The 14,310-nt window shown below is 40.1% G+C and overlaps 1 pseudogene; it reads left to right on the top strand.

Moving 5' to 3' along the window:
- Positions 1 to 1,255: 1,255 nt before the first annotated feature.
- On the top strand, positions 1,256 to 1,956 carry LOC101340062 (high mobility group protein B1 pseudogene; annotated as a pseudogene).
- Positions 1,957 to 14,310: the final 12,354 nt, after the last annotated feature.

Raw genomic sequence — 14,310 nt, 5'->3', positions numbered from 1 at the left:
CCTTATGTAATTCTTAGTTTTTATTTGCTTTTTGTTCTCTTGCTTCTTGAGTTGTAAGTTTAAATAAATTGATTTTTAGTCTTCTTTTCCAATATGCAGTTGACCCTCAAACAATGTGCAAGCTAGGGGTGCCAACCCATACAGTCAAACATCCATGTATAACTTTAGAGTAATTTTTCTATATCTGGAGTTCTGCATCTACAGATTCAACCAACCACAGATCATGTAGTACTGCAATATGTGTTTATTGAAAACAATCCACATATAAGTGGACTCACACAGTTCAAACCCATGTTGTTCAAGGGTCAACTATATAGAGAATATATTCTGACCACAGTGGAATTAGGCTAGAAATTAGAAACCATTCTGAACTGAATTATACTGGAAATATATCAAAAATTTTATTGCTGCAATTTCTCTCTAAGTATGCCTTTAACTGCAGCAATACAATTTTTGACATATTTCCATTGTAACTCAGTTGAGATATATATTATATACATGCCTATTTATATATATATGACATATATATGACATTACAATTCTTGTTTTATATATGTCAGTAGTCACTTTTATTTGCCCACATATTTTACACCTCTGGAGTTCATAATTTCCTCCTATATTTCCATGCTGAATCTGGAATTATTTTTCTACCTGAAAAAAAGTCAATTTAGTTTTACAAAAGTAGACTTGCTGGTGACAAATTCCCTCACTTTTTATTTGACTAAAACTATCATCTTCACTTTTGAAGGATAATTTTTTGGTATAAAATGATAAGTTGGCAGTTATCTTCTTTCAATATTTTAAAGATGTCATTTTATTGTCTTCTAGCTTCCATAATTTCTGTTGAGAAATTAGATGTCATTCTCAGTAATATTTTTAAGGCACTGATTTTAGGTTTTTTCTCTTTGTACTTGATTTTCAGATTTTATAATATACTTAGGTGTAGTTTTGTTTATCTTCAACTTGCGATTCCCAGACTTTTCTAAATCTTTCAGTTGACATCTTTCATCAGTTTTAGAAAATTTAAATACTGATTTCCCATATTTTCTCTCTTTCCTCTTGTGACTCCTATTATATGTACATTAGACCTTAGATAATCCTACATATCTTCATTCACCTTTTTAATGTTTTCTACATGCTTAATTTTGTATACTTTTAGTGACTTGTCTTTCAATCTACATGTTCTGTATACTTCTCTCACTAATTTACTCTTAAGAACACCCACTGATTGCAGTACATTGAGCTCCATAGAGGCAGCGCCAGGGCAAGTGAGAGCCGGACGGGCACTGGGCGACTCTGTGCCTCGTGGAGGAAAAATAATTAAGCATGGGCAAAGGAGATCCTAAGAAGCCGAGAGGCAAAATGTCATCATATGCATTCTTTGTGCAAACTTGCTGGAAGGAGCACAAGAAGAAGCACCCAGATGCTTCTGTCAACTTCTCAGAGTTTTCTAAGAAGTGCTCAGAGAGGTGGAAGACCATGTCTGCTAAAGAGAAAGGAAAGTTTGAAGACATGGCAAAGGCGGACAACGCCTGTTATGAAAGAGACATGAAAACTTATATCCCTCCTAAAGGGGAAACAAAAAAGAAGTTCAAGGATCCCAATGCACCCAAGAGGCCTCCTTCGGCCTTTTTCTTGTTTTGTTCTGAGTATCATCCAAGAATCAAAGGAGAACATCCTGGCCTATCCATTGGTGATGTTGCAAAGAAACTGGGAGAGATGTGGAATAACACTGCTGCAGATGACAAGCAGCCTTATGAGAAGAAGGCTGCTAAACTGAAGGAAAAGCACAAGAAGGATATTGTTGCATATCGAGCTAAAGGGAAGCCTGATGCAGCAAAAAAGGGAGTCGTCAAGGCTGAAAGAAGCAAGAAAAAGAAGGAAGAGGAGGAAGATGAGGAGGAGGAGGAGGTAGATGAAGACGATGATGATGATGAATAAGTTGGTTCTAGCACAGTCTTTTTTTCTTGTCTGTAAAGCATTTAACCCCCCTGTACACAACTCACTCCTTTTAAAGAAAAAAATTGAAATGTAAGGCTGTGTAAGATTTGTTTTTAAACTGTACAGTGTCTTTTTTTGCATAGTTAACATACTACCGAATGTGTCTCTAGATAGCCCTGTCCTGGTGGTATTTTCAATAGCCACTAACTTTGCCTGGTACAGTATGGGGGTTGTAAATTGGCATGGAAATTTAAAGCGGGTTCTTGTTGGTGCACAGCACAAATTAGTTATATATGGGAATGGTAATTTTTTCATCTTCAGTTGTCTCTGATGCAGCTTATACGAAATAATTGTTCTGTTAACTGAATACCACTCTGTAACGGCAAAAAAAAGAAAAGTTGCATTCTGAATGCTTCTAAGTAAATACAATTTTTTTTATTAAAAAAAAGAACACCCACTGAGTTCTTAACTTTAGATACTATATTTTTCTATTTTAGATTGTTTATGGTTTTTTTACAGAGTATAATTTGCTGAAGAAATTCTCCATACTTTCATATATTCTTCCCATATTCTTCTCTAATTTATTTAATACATCAATCATAGTTATTTCAGAGATCTTGGTTGGTAACTCTGATAGCTGGATCATCTATTGGTCTCCCACTAGATTCCATCTTTTTTTTTCTTGACCATCAATCATATTTTCATGTCTTTTTGCATGTATAGTAATATTTTATTGTGTCAGACATTGAGTATAAAAGAAATGAAGAGAATCTGAATGATATTATCTTTAACCAGAAAGGGTCCCCCCCTTTCCTCTGTTATGCATCTCAGGTAAGATGATGATCATTCTATCTAATCAGTAATTAACTTCGGTCAGAGCTGGATTGCAGAATAAGAATCAGTTTACATCTGTTTCAGCCCACTTCCTTGGGAACGGCCATCTGCAGCTTACTGATAGTCAAATTGTTCTCTTTATCCTTGATCATGAAATACTTTAGGATTTCCAGCTCTGTCATTCATAAGTTTCCAGCCCAGCTCTTCAGCCTCCACTTTAGGCCTTTTAATGATCTAGCAAATGTCTTGATTGAGAGACTTAATGAAGTGACTAAGGCAGGCCCACTCTCACTGGTATGGCTTAGATTTCATTTTGCCTTTTTGAAGCTTTTGGACTTCCTTCACTATCTCCAATGCTGCTGCAGATCTCTAGAACTGAGACAATGTCATATGGGGTAAATTAGCCAAGGATTTGAAGAAGTTCCTAAAGTTTCAAATTTGTCTCTCTAACCTCCTACAACTGCTAAAACAACAAGAACAACAACACTTTGCTAGTTTATTAATTTTTTTGCTTACAGTGAGTTAATGCCTAAATTAAGCCCAATCTGCAACCATGCCATTAATCAGTTAAATTCCCCAAAGGGAAAAATTCCCAGGATCCAGCAAATGTCCCTAAGGGAGAAAAAGAAAATCAGCTCACCTCAGAAAATTCCCCTTCAATCTAGAGTCTTTATCTTCTTTCCCCATGGCTAGGTGGCAGGGGTCGGGGTGGGGGGCGGGGGAGGAGAGGGTAGTGAGGAGGGTTGGGGAGTGAGTGAATTGACTAGCCAAGTATTTTTCCACATCTATTATGGTAAACCAGGTTCCAAGACCTTAGAATTTCAAATGCTAAGAATTAACCATTTTGTATTTCAGCTGTGACCAGAAGAAACCAAGGTTTAACATGAACAGGATAAAGGTACAGTAAAGAGTATACAGAGATAAGAATAAATTATATTAATCCTTTCTTCATCATCCTACAGCATTATTATCTGACTCCTGCCTATACGCAACTAAAACTTCACTGTCAAGTGCTTCCTTTCTACTCATTTAATCTAATGACCTTTTTTCAAGTTTTGCTTTTTATCTACCCTTCTACAGAACCTCATATAGTGTCCCAGAGACATCAGAACCCAAGGACAATCATTAGCTTTTTCACTTAGAAGGCACTACCTATCTTATTGGTCTTATTCATCTTCAGTGAAATATAGATTGCATATTAGAGTCTTAGTCATATAATTAAGATTGTGGTTGCATCCCCAAATAAAATGCCCCATTACTGTAGCTTATATTAAATTTAAATATACCATAAACATATTCTAGCCTATAAAGCCTGCATAAATGTTACAGTTACAAAAAAGAGAGCATGTATTAACTGAGGGTTTGTTGGGGGTTTGTTTGTTTGTTTGTTTTTGTTGTTGTTTAAAGCATATAGCTACAATGACCGAAATGTTTCCAGCTTGCTAATACATTCTGGATCATGGTCATTAGTTTACGCTTGCTTTTTTCCACAGGTATTTATCATCATAAGGTGGGACAAATTGAACTCACTTAACAAAAGTTAAGACCATAGAGCTTTCGGCTCTTTGAATATCAAAAATTAACTTGTTAAGACTGTTAGCCATACTGAGATGGCATAAGAAAGGGAAAGAAATTGCATGCCAGCTCTATTTATTTTGAAAGCTTTCAGCACTGGGTTACACAATGGAGAAATCTCAAGGACATTCCTATGTCTGTGTGTTTGTAATGATTACATGAAAATCAAGCACTACTCTAAGAAATGAATCATACTCAAATGCTTTGGAGTTAAAATACTGGGTATGTGGAAGAGGTTCCCTAACAGGGACTGGTACTTTCATGAAGTGACTTTAAGATCAGGACAGGAGATTTGCTACTTGATGTAGGTATAATCATGATCACGTACATGAGCCAAAGTAGGGAGTTAATTTTAGATACCAATAAATAGATCATCACGGTAATTCACAAATTCATAAACTTGAGAATAAACAATATTTTTTCTAATTGTAGATAATGTGGATATTCCATAAATAAAAATGTTAGCTTTTTTTCATCACTCTATTTAAAGTCCACTTAGGATGCACCACAAACTCCTTGGCCATGGCCTATGAAGACCACCAGGGTCAGGCTCCTGCCTACTTTGTAATTTTACCTCTCCCCAAACATCCTGCATTTCGGCTACTTTATTTTTTTGCGGTATGCGGGCCTCTCACTGCTGTGGCCTCTCCCGCCGCGGAGCACAGGCTCCGGACGCGCAGGCTCAGCGGCCATGGCTCACGGGCCCAGCCGCTCCGCGGCATGTGGGATCTTCCCGGACCAGGGCACGAACCCGTGTTCCCTGCATCGGCAGGCGGACTCTAAACCACTGCGCCACCAGGGAAGCCCTCGGCTACTCTAAATCACTTGATATTAAAGGTGCATAATGATAATTCTCATTTAGCACTAATTGCTTCTTCTACCTAGAATTTCTTTCCCTGCCTTTCTTTCTTACAGTGAGAAATGTCAAATTCAGTGTGAATTCTTTCCTGAACTCCTGAACACAGACACTTTTTATTTTCTTGTTCTTGTAGCATTCTATTCATACATGTATTATAGCCTCCACCTCATTACTCTCTCTAGCTTTTGCATCCTTCTAGGGAAGGGAAAATATTATAAGAACATTGACTTCCCTAATACCAGTACTTTATCTGAAACATAAAAGCTATAGTTAATTAATGTAGAAGAAACAAAGAGACAGAGGGACAGAGGGACAGAGGGAGAGAGGGAGAGAGGGAAGGAAGGAAGGAAGGAAGGAAGGAAGGAAGGAAGGAAGGAAGGAAGGAAGGAAGGGAGGAAGGAAGGGAAGAAGGGAGGGAGAGAGGGGAGGGAGGGAGGTAGGAAGCAAAGACAGACTTTAAGTTTTAAATATGATCCCAAAAATATCTAGAACCTAAATTTTCAATTAGTAAGCCCATAATACTATATTTTGGAAGAGCAACGAGTCCTTAAATATTCAAAATATAGTGATATAATAAAGAAGGGAGTTTGTACATACTGTACAGGCTTATACATAACCAATGTAAAGATATAGCAACTTACATTTTGGTCTATTTTTTACTTTGCCTTTCTCCAATGAGGCTTCATTTTCTGTTCAGTTCATTTCCTGTGCAGGATTTGCTACCTGCTCTCTTACTTTGTTACATCATTTCTTAGAGTCTTTTTCTCTGTTCAGTGACGGCAACTGAAATGGGCTTTGGATGTCATGGTGTGAAATAATTCTGTAAAGCATTATAAAGTATTATCTTTATTACCATTAAATTTTGTAGATTGTGAATTAGAGTTGCTGACATATAAAAATGATATGGGTTGATGCCATGCCAAATACCATTTCTGTTTTCTGAGACAGAGTCGAGGAGTCATTAAAATCTGGACATAGTTCAGACGTGCCTAGGGCTCAAATAACTTATTCTCTCTATGACAGTTATATAGTACTTATGAGTCATGAAGTACATTACATGTAATATCCATTTGATTCTTTATCTTTCAGGGCAGGGAAACTCAGACTTCTAGAGAATAAATAATGGACACATAACTAATTAGACAGTAAACTGCCAAGTTAGGGCTTAAAACTGGTTTGATTTCAAGTGTTTGTCTTCTTTTTTACTATACCATAGTTGTCTTCTTGTTCATGCTTATTCCCTGGCCCCCTCTCAACATACCCACCCCCAAAAGAATGATACTCTGAGTGCTGGCTGATCATCTGCCCCTTTATACTTTGCTGCTACATCTAAGCTCATTTTCATGCCTACGAAGAAGCCAACTTTCCAGAAGTACAGGTTGAAGTCTAGATGTCCTCTAGATGTCTCTGTGAGACACAAGGACTTGGATGAACTTCTGAGTAAAATGCACTTCAGCATTTGCTGGGTTTAGGTGGATTAGCATGAATTAAAGTTCAGTTTGGTGGTCATTAACAGTGTTCACCAAATATTTTTAGCTCTCCTGGGAATTTTTGGTAGGGTTATACTGTACCCTTGAATTTAGGTGTAGCTATGTAAATAACTTTGGCCAAAGAAATGTGAGCAGAAGTGGTGTGTTATTTCCAAGAGGAAGCTTTAAGAATCAGTGTATGATCTGTGCCCTGCCTCAACTGCCGGGTGGGGGGGTTGACTTGACAATCTGGCAGTGTAGACATGTAGCCTCTCCTATCCTGTTTTCTGATGGAAGACAAGGAACAGATCATCCCCTGCCCCACCCCCCCCACAAAAACCAACCTACAATGGACCTGTAATGTGAGCAAATGTTTAAAACTTCTAAAATTTTGGAGTTCTTACCAAGCATAACTTAGATAACTTAGCCTATCTTAACTGGTACACTTACTTTAAATACATTATTCCAATTCAGCAGTAATGCTGAATGGCATAGGTCAATGGAGTCTTTTTGAATCTATAAAATTTTGGTGTGGACTGCTCTTAATTAAGACTATTACTGAAATATTCAAAGGCTCATTGTCAGCTTATTGCTAATAAGTTTTTCAATAAGTATTGCAGTCTATGACACTGAAAAATAAACCAGTGGAAGAAATAATTCCATGGATAGTCATCTGCATAAGGAGACCTAAGAGGAGGGATAGGAATGGCTGCATTTATGAGAACCTTCAATTTTCCTCCTCTCCCCATCTCAGCTGCCTCCAAAGATCACAGTTTCAAGACCAAGTCTTCCTACTGAGACAAGCTAGACAATCTTTCCTTTAGAGTCTTCAGACAAGTACTCATCTTGGAAAACTCTCCAAGGGTAAACAGAGGTGGAGACATATGCTACTATTGCACTTTGACTCTCCTCCAGCCTAAGTGGTTGGGTGCTTCATTTCACAGATTTCAGGGTCCCTTTGGGCTTTCTTAGTCTTGACTGGCAGCCCCAGTCAAAAGATGCCTGCAGTGAATAATTTGAGGGTTCATTAATAGACTAAGTAATTTCCAGTTCTGTACATGACAACCACTTAGATCCAAGCCAAATCTTGTCCACACACGTGCCGGCAAGGTTTCCTATCAAAGCCACAAACACTGAGCACAGCTAAGTTAGAGTTTGGCCAAAATCTGTGTTTTAACTTAATTTCTGTGTTAAATTTTCATCTGGAATTTACCCTAAAGAATCAGGATTGAATTTCCGAAGATGAAATTTGAGTAAACGAGGACTGGACACAGAGATGTACATTTACTTCTTCCAATTCTACATAAACAAGGATTGAGCCAAACCCTACCACAGTGGGTGTGCTTATACACCACAATCAATACTGGGTTATCACACCTAGTATAAATTGTCATTTGTTATACTCAAGTTCAGAATGGTCCCTGTCCTTTGATTTCCACTTAGATTTTTTTCTCCAGATCAGAAATGTAGAGCTAAGAATTTGTTCCAGAAAGAAAGAAATGCAATTTAGTTAGTAAGAAGAAATAAAAATCTTTAAAACCTATTATATGGAGTAAGTTCAGACAAAACAAACCTGACAAAATTTTCCTATCTCTTAGATAAATATGAATACAAAATTAAAAATGATTTCAGTAAGTTCGGTCTATATTTTTAGATAATTTAATGACCATCAATACTTCTTAACAGCCAATGGCTTAGATATGTTGGCATACTCTAACACTTTTTCTTATCATTACCCTGTTGTACAGGTAAAGACAGAAAAAAGTAATAAAGGGCCAAAATGTTCCTGGCAACGTACGTTTTGGTAATATGTATTTAAAAGCTCCATTTTTAGACTTGTCAAGTTTTAAATACTAACATCTTTCAGTCTACACATTTATTACATTTTACATATTTTTAAAATACGGCAATAGGTTTTTAAAAGAATTCTATGGAAAATTACATTAAAATATGACTATACACAATTAAATAAAAATCAAAATAACACCCACATTTGAGACAGTGATACAAATTCTAAAAGCCTCAGAGGTGGTGTATAATTGATAAAAAGGCAGAAGGAAGACACAATGGTAAGCAAACTCGCAGGAATAATTTAAACTACCTTTCAGGCATATTATCCCTTTCTAAGTCACTTGAAATATACTATTTTCATACTCTGGGAGAAAAAAAAAAGAAAACCACATTCATCATCGCTTTCAGGAAATAGCTCTGCAGATTCTCTTTGCTTGTGGCTACATCAGTCCTGCAACAGCTGGGTGTGTGGGTGGTACACATCAGGTCTGCCGGTTTCCAAACTGAACCTGCGTCTCCTGAAATATTACAGTACCTCCCGGCTCTGTCGGGGTGTCCATGGCTCCTGTCTACGTGTTGGGATGGAGACAAGGTGGGGTGCATGGAGAATGGGGGAAGCACCTGAGAACACATGCCTGGCGTCTGTGGAGACCGCCAGTGTGTAAACCACTTATGTGACAAGACTAATTCCGAAGGGAAGAGGAGCGGCCATTTCCCCCCCTTCAGTTCCAACAGCTGCAACCCTCCACACAGCCGCTACTCTGGGTTTAGGACAGAAGAAAAACAAAAGAGAAGTGGGACACTCTGCAGTCGTTTGGCTGCTTAGAGTGTAAGGAAAGCCACCAAGGGAAGAGCAAAAGTCTTCTCTGCACGTGCCCCATACTGTTCCGTGTAGGCTCTGCTACTCCAGCCAACACCACAAAGGTTGACCTCTTGCCTACCCAAAAATCCTCTGCAGTCTGGCAACTGTCCCTCGTGTGGTGACACTGCAGTCCAGGCTTGCACAGTGCGGGAGAGAGCAGGAGAGTCCCACCCCAGTCATAGGGACTATGAGTGACACATGTCACTCCTGCTCATGTTTCATTGGCCACCTCTAGTCACTTCTAGGCAACGCCCGACTTCCAAGGGCATGGGATTGTAGTCCTTGTGTATCCAGAAGTGGATATTGATGAACATTAGCGCCATGTGCCCTCATCCTCTAAAGCCCTAAAATTAAGTTCTAGGTATATGTAACCTCACCTTCCCAGAGAATGCACCTGTCCATTCTCTGATGTCCAGGGGTCTGAGTTCTCACATTTGGATTCTAGTCTCCCTCCCAAAGAAGAGATAGGAGGGAAATACATGGAGTGTGTCTACCCTGTGGAGTCTGAAAGCAGAGAGTTGGTTCCCTAAAAGTCTGCAAAGGCAAAAGTAACCAAAAATACATCACAGTCTAAGGCTGTAAGCAGCTCTACTCCCTCTCCACCCCAATAATGCAATGTTTGGAAGGGGGTATTGACTTGTGTCTCCCTGGGCTTTGCCTTTCTGCCTCTTGTTTTATGACTGACTTTTCTTATTTGGTTCTGGGTATTGATTCTAGTGGAAGGGAAGAAGAGGAGGAGACAAAGAGGTAGAAAGATAAAGAGAGATGGAAGGAGAGAAGGGAGGAAGGGAGGAAGGGAGGGAAGAAGAAAAATAGAAATTAACTTGTGAGACTGTAAAGTTCCTTCAAAACCATCAATTCATATGAGCTTCAAAACAACCCTTAGAAGAACATATATATATATCCCCAAGTAATCAGTGAAGAAACTACAACTCAGAAGGATACATAAAATAAAATTTAGGGCAAAAGCAGAAAAAAATCTTAATCAGGGGCAGTTTCCACTTATATTGAGGCCTTTGGAAACCCAAAGACAAAACCATGTTTTAATACATCCCTGGTCTCTTCTGAATGTCAGATGTCACTTGCCTTTAATCCCAATGCTCATTTTAATTTTTGACGACATCTAGATTAACTTTAAATGGATTTCTTTATGGTCTCCTCACCTGCCTCCAATCCATCAAAACTTAACCTGGGAACTCAAACTGTGCCTGACCTTATTCTGGATCATAGACACAGCATCTTCATGGGTCCGCAACCTTCTCTTCTAGCCCTTCCATGCCAGCTCATGCCTTATGGGCGCCCAACTTGTCCTGTCTCAACACCCCACAAATGGGACTCCAGTTTAAACCAGCTTACTCCATGGTGGCTGGTTTTGCACCTTGAGCCACACCTTGGTGATACAGGTAGGCATGGGAGGAAGGAGTGGAAACATTCCCTGAGGTCTGTGGGTTCATGGGCATAACACTGAATGCTCCCTTCAGCCCAGAAACGAAAAGTCGGGCTTCTAAAACAGAGAGGCAAAGGCTCCTATTTGCCAAGCTACTTAGAAGAAGAATGTAAATGCCAGCAGCTCAGGTTGTCAGTAGGACTGCTGGAAGGTATGGGAACTTGCAGAGCGAGGCTGCAGTGTCATGATCTCCTGGAGACAGGGCCAAGGCCGGCCAAGGACTCTGAGAGAGGAAGAGAAGGAGCAGGAATGTGTTTCCCAGCAGCATGTTTGAGAACAAGCAGTTATCTTCCCCAAAGCCATCTGTGAGACTCTCAAATTGTGTCTGAGAAAGAAAAGGGTGAGACAGAGAGAGAAAAGTGAATACTGGAAAAAGCAGGTATCTCTTTGGGAGTTGCGAGGGCAGCAAAAAGACTGTCTACTAGTCTGTTAGTCTCGGCAGCTGCATATCTGTGAATCCAGCCACAGTCAGGGTTTCTAAGCCCCTGTTTCTGAAAAATGTGGCAAGGGTTTAACCTGAAATGTAGACTGTGGAGGGCTCTGGTGTGATCTAAATCAGAGGAAACTGTGAGTTCCTGACCTAGGTCCCTCAGCACACAAGGTCACTCGGGTGACATACTGACTAGTTTGGCCCTTGCTTACAGACTGTCTTTAGTTCATGGAAGACTGTGGGGGAACATGCCTCAAATTGGAATGGAATCTCACAGGAAGAAGGTCTGCCCAAGTTTTTTGTCTCTCTCGATTACAGCCTGAGTACAGTTCTGAAGTATAGGTGGCAGATGAGAATCTCCGCGTTGAGAGGTTTTTGCCAAGCACTCTTTCCAGGCAATAGAGGGCAGGTTTTCTGTCTGGAGCCATAGCACTTCCTCTCAGCTACTTAGTAATCTGCAAGAAGTATCACCTCTTATCTTCACACCAATGGGAGCTGTCTTGTTTAGGAATGTCTTTGGTGGCAAGTAACAGAAAACCTACTTTATAGCAGCTCCAACAGATACAGATGTACTTCTCTCACCTAATAAGATTTTGGATCTAGATGGCAGCTGTGATCGATTCAGAAGCTCAGTGACATCAGGACTACCATCTCTGGAATTCTCTTACCTTTCCCCTCATGCTTTTCTCTTTCATGGTCAAAAGATGGTTGCTGGGGCTTCCCTGGTGGTGCAGTGGTTGAGAATCTGCCTGCCAATGCAGAGGACATGGGTTCGAGCCCTGGTCTGGGAAGATCCCACATGCCGCAGAGCAACTGGGCCTGTGAGCCACAACTACTGAGCCTGCGCGTCTGGAGCCTGTGATCCGCAACAAGAGAGGCCGCGACAGTGAGAGGCCCGTGCACCACGATGAAGAGTGGCCCCCCTTGCCACAACTAGAGAAAGCCCTCGCACAGAAACGAAGACCCAACACAGCCATAAATAAATAAATAAATTTAAAAAAAGAAAAAAAGATGATTGCTGATCGATGGAAGAATGGATAAAGAAGTTGTGGTGATATGGGAACATATGTGTATGTATAACTGATTCACTTTGTTATAAAGCAGAAACTAACAAAAAAAATTAAATTAAAAAAAAAGAAGTGGTGGTGTATATCTGTATATACAATAGAAGATTATTCAGCCTTAAAAAGGAAGGAAATCCTGTCATTTGCAACAATATAGATGAACCTGGAGGACATTATGCCAAGTGAAGTAAGGCAGACACAGAAAGAAAAATACTGCATGATCTCACTTATGTGTGGCATCCACATAGAAGCAGAGAGTATAATGTTGGCTACCAAGGGCAGGAAAGCAAGGGTGGATGAGGAGACATTGGTCAAAGGGTACAAAGTTGCAGTTATGTAGGATGAACTGGTCTACAGATATAATGTCCAACATGATAACTATAGTTAATAACACTGTACTGTACACTGGAAATTTGCTAAGAGAGTAGATTTCAGGTGCTCTGACAGCAAAAAACAATTATGCTAACTGTGTAAGGTGACCCATAACAACTTGACCCATAATTAACTTGACTGTAATAATCACTTCACTATGTATATGTGTATCAAAACATCGTGATGTAGCCCTTAAATATACACAATTTTATTTTTTTAAGATGGCTGCTGCATCATTGGACATTATGCTTATGTTCAAAGTAGGAAAAGGGGGGCAGGCCGGTGCCCTCTGTGATAATCCCCATTTGTCCGGACAACAGCTCCATCGGAATCCCCATCACACCTCTCTGTGTCCCACCCATCAGATCTCCATCACCCAACCATACCTGGCATGAAGGGAACCTAGGGAGGTGAGAATTTAGCTAGAAACCGTACCAGCCTGAACAAAATTAGCCTTCTGTCAACTACAAAGAGGAAGAAGTTCCTGGGGAGGCACCGAACAGTATCTGCCACACGCTGTGCATAGCATTGATCAAATTGCTTTGAAGTGTTCTGTGTCTGTCTCTGTCTCCCCTCCCACCAGAATTAATGGCACTTGGCAGACAGAGGCACCCAACCATTCCTGTATTCCCAGCACATGGCACATTGCCTGGCACAAAATAGACTTAACAAACATAACTCAACATCAAAAAAATATTGGCTGAACCACACTCCAAATAATAGGCAAAAGAATTGCATCTAAATTCATTTTTGCATGCACTTCTCTCTTTAAAGGTAACAGGAGATATTGATGTAAATGAAACATCAGTTACCCAAAAGACAGACACTCCAAGAAATGAGTGTATGATGCTACTTAGATGTACACAGTTTCTAACACAAATACAATGGGGTAGGTAATAATAATAATAGCCATCACATTGGAAAATTTCATGCTCTATATATGCTATCTTTAATCCTAATATCTTTACAAGGTAAATATCACTTGCCTCATTTTAGAGATGCTGGGAAAGTGGCACAAGGTCTAAGAGCTGCAAATGGTAGAACCAGAGTGTGAACCGAGTATATCTATCTATCTTTCTCCACTGTCCATCTTGCCTCTTGCAGGAGGGTGTCCAGCATGCTCACTTTTCTCAAGGGAAACACCGATACTGGAAGATCACCTAAGGCCTCCAACTAGATACGGGGCTTACTACTGTCTCCAAGGACACCCTTCCATCTTTCCTCTAGGCCTCCCTCAACACTTCACTAAGCAGAGGGAGCAGTGCTGTGCCGTTGAAGACCTAGTGGTGTTGCTGAGCATGAGGAAAGGCTTATTTTTTCCCCAGAATCCATGATAAACCTATAAAGAAAGCGAGGGAGCCAGAATGGGGCAGGCCCCTCTGAAGCCAACCCATTACAGCCTGTAAACCTAGACCTACATGTAGGAGCAGAAACATCTATTGACTCTTCTTTCAAGCAGCAAGCTGGGGCCATCAGGCTGACCACGAGTAAGAGTTGAGGCATGTGCATATGGCTTTGGACTACTAGATGAAACATGTCATGAATTTCTATCAACTCATATGAGAAAGTGCAAACCAGGATGAAATGGCTACATGTTGGCTTATGGCTTCAGGTTGCCCACAATGGTCTACAAGTGTCTGCAGTCCCCTGGCCACCATCTTTCTAA

This window comes from Tursiops truncatus, chromosome 4 (assembly GCF_011762595.2).
Source record: "Tursiops truncatus isolate mTurTru1 chromosome 4, mTurTru1.mat.Y, whole genome shotgun sequence".
NCBI classification, from domain to species: Eukaryota; Metazoa; Chordata; class Mammalia; order Artiodactyla; family Delphinidae; genus Tursiops; species Tursiops truncatus.
Note: the sequence above shows the minus strand (reverse complement) of the source record. Positions and strands in the feature narration are given on the sequence as shown.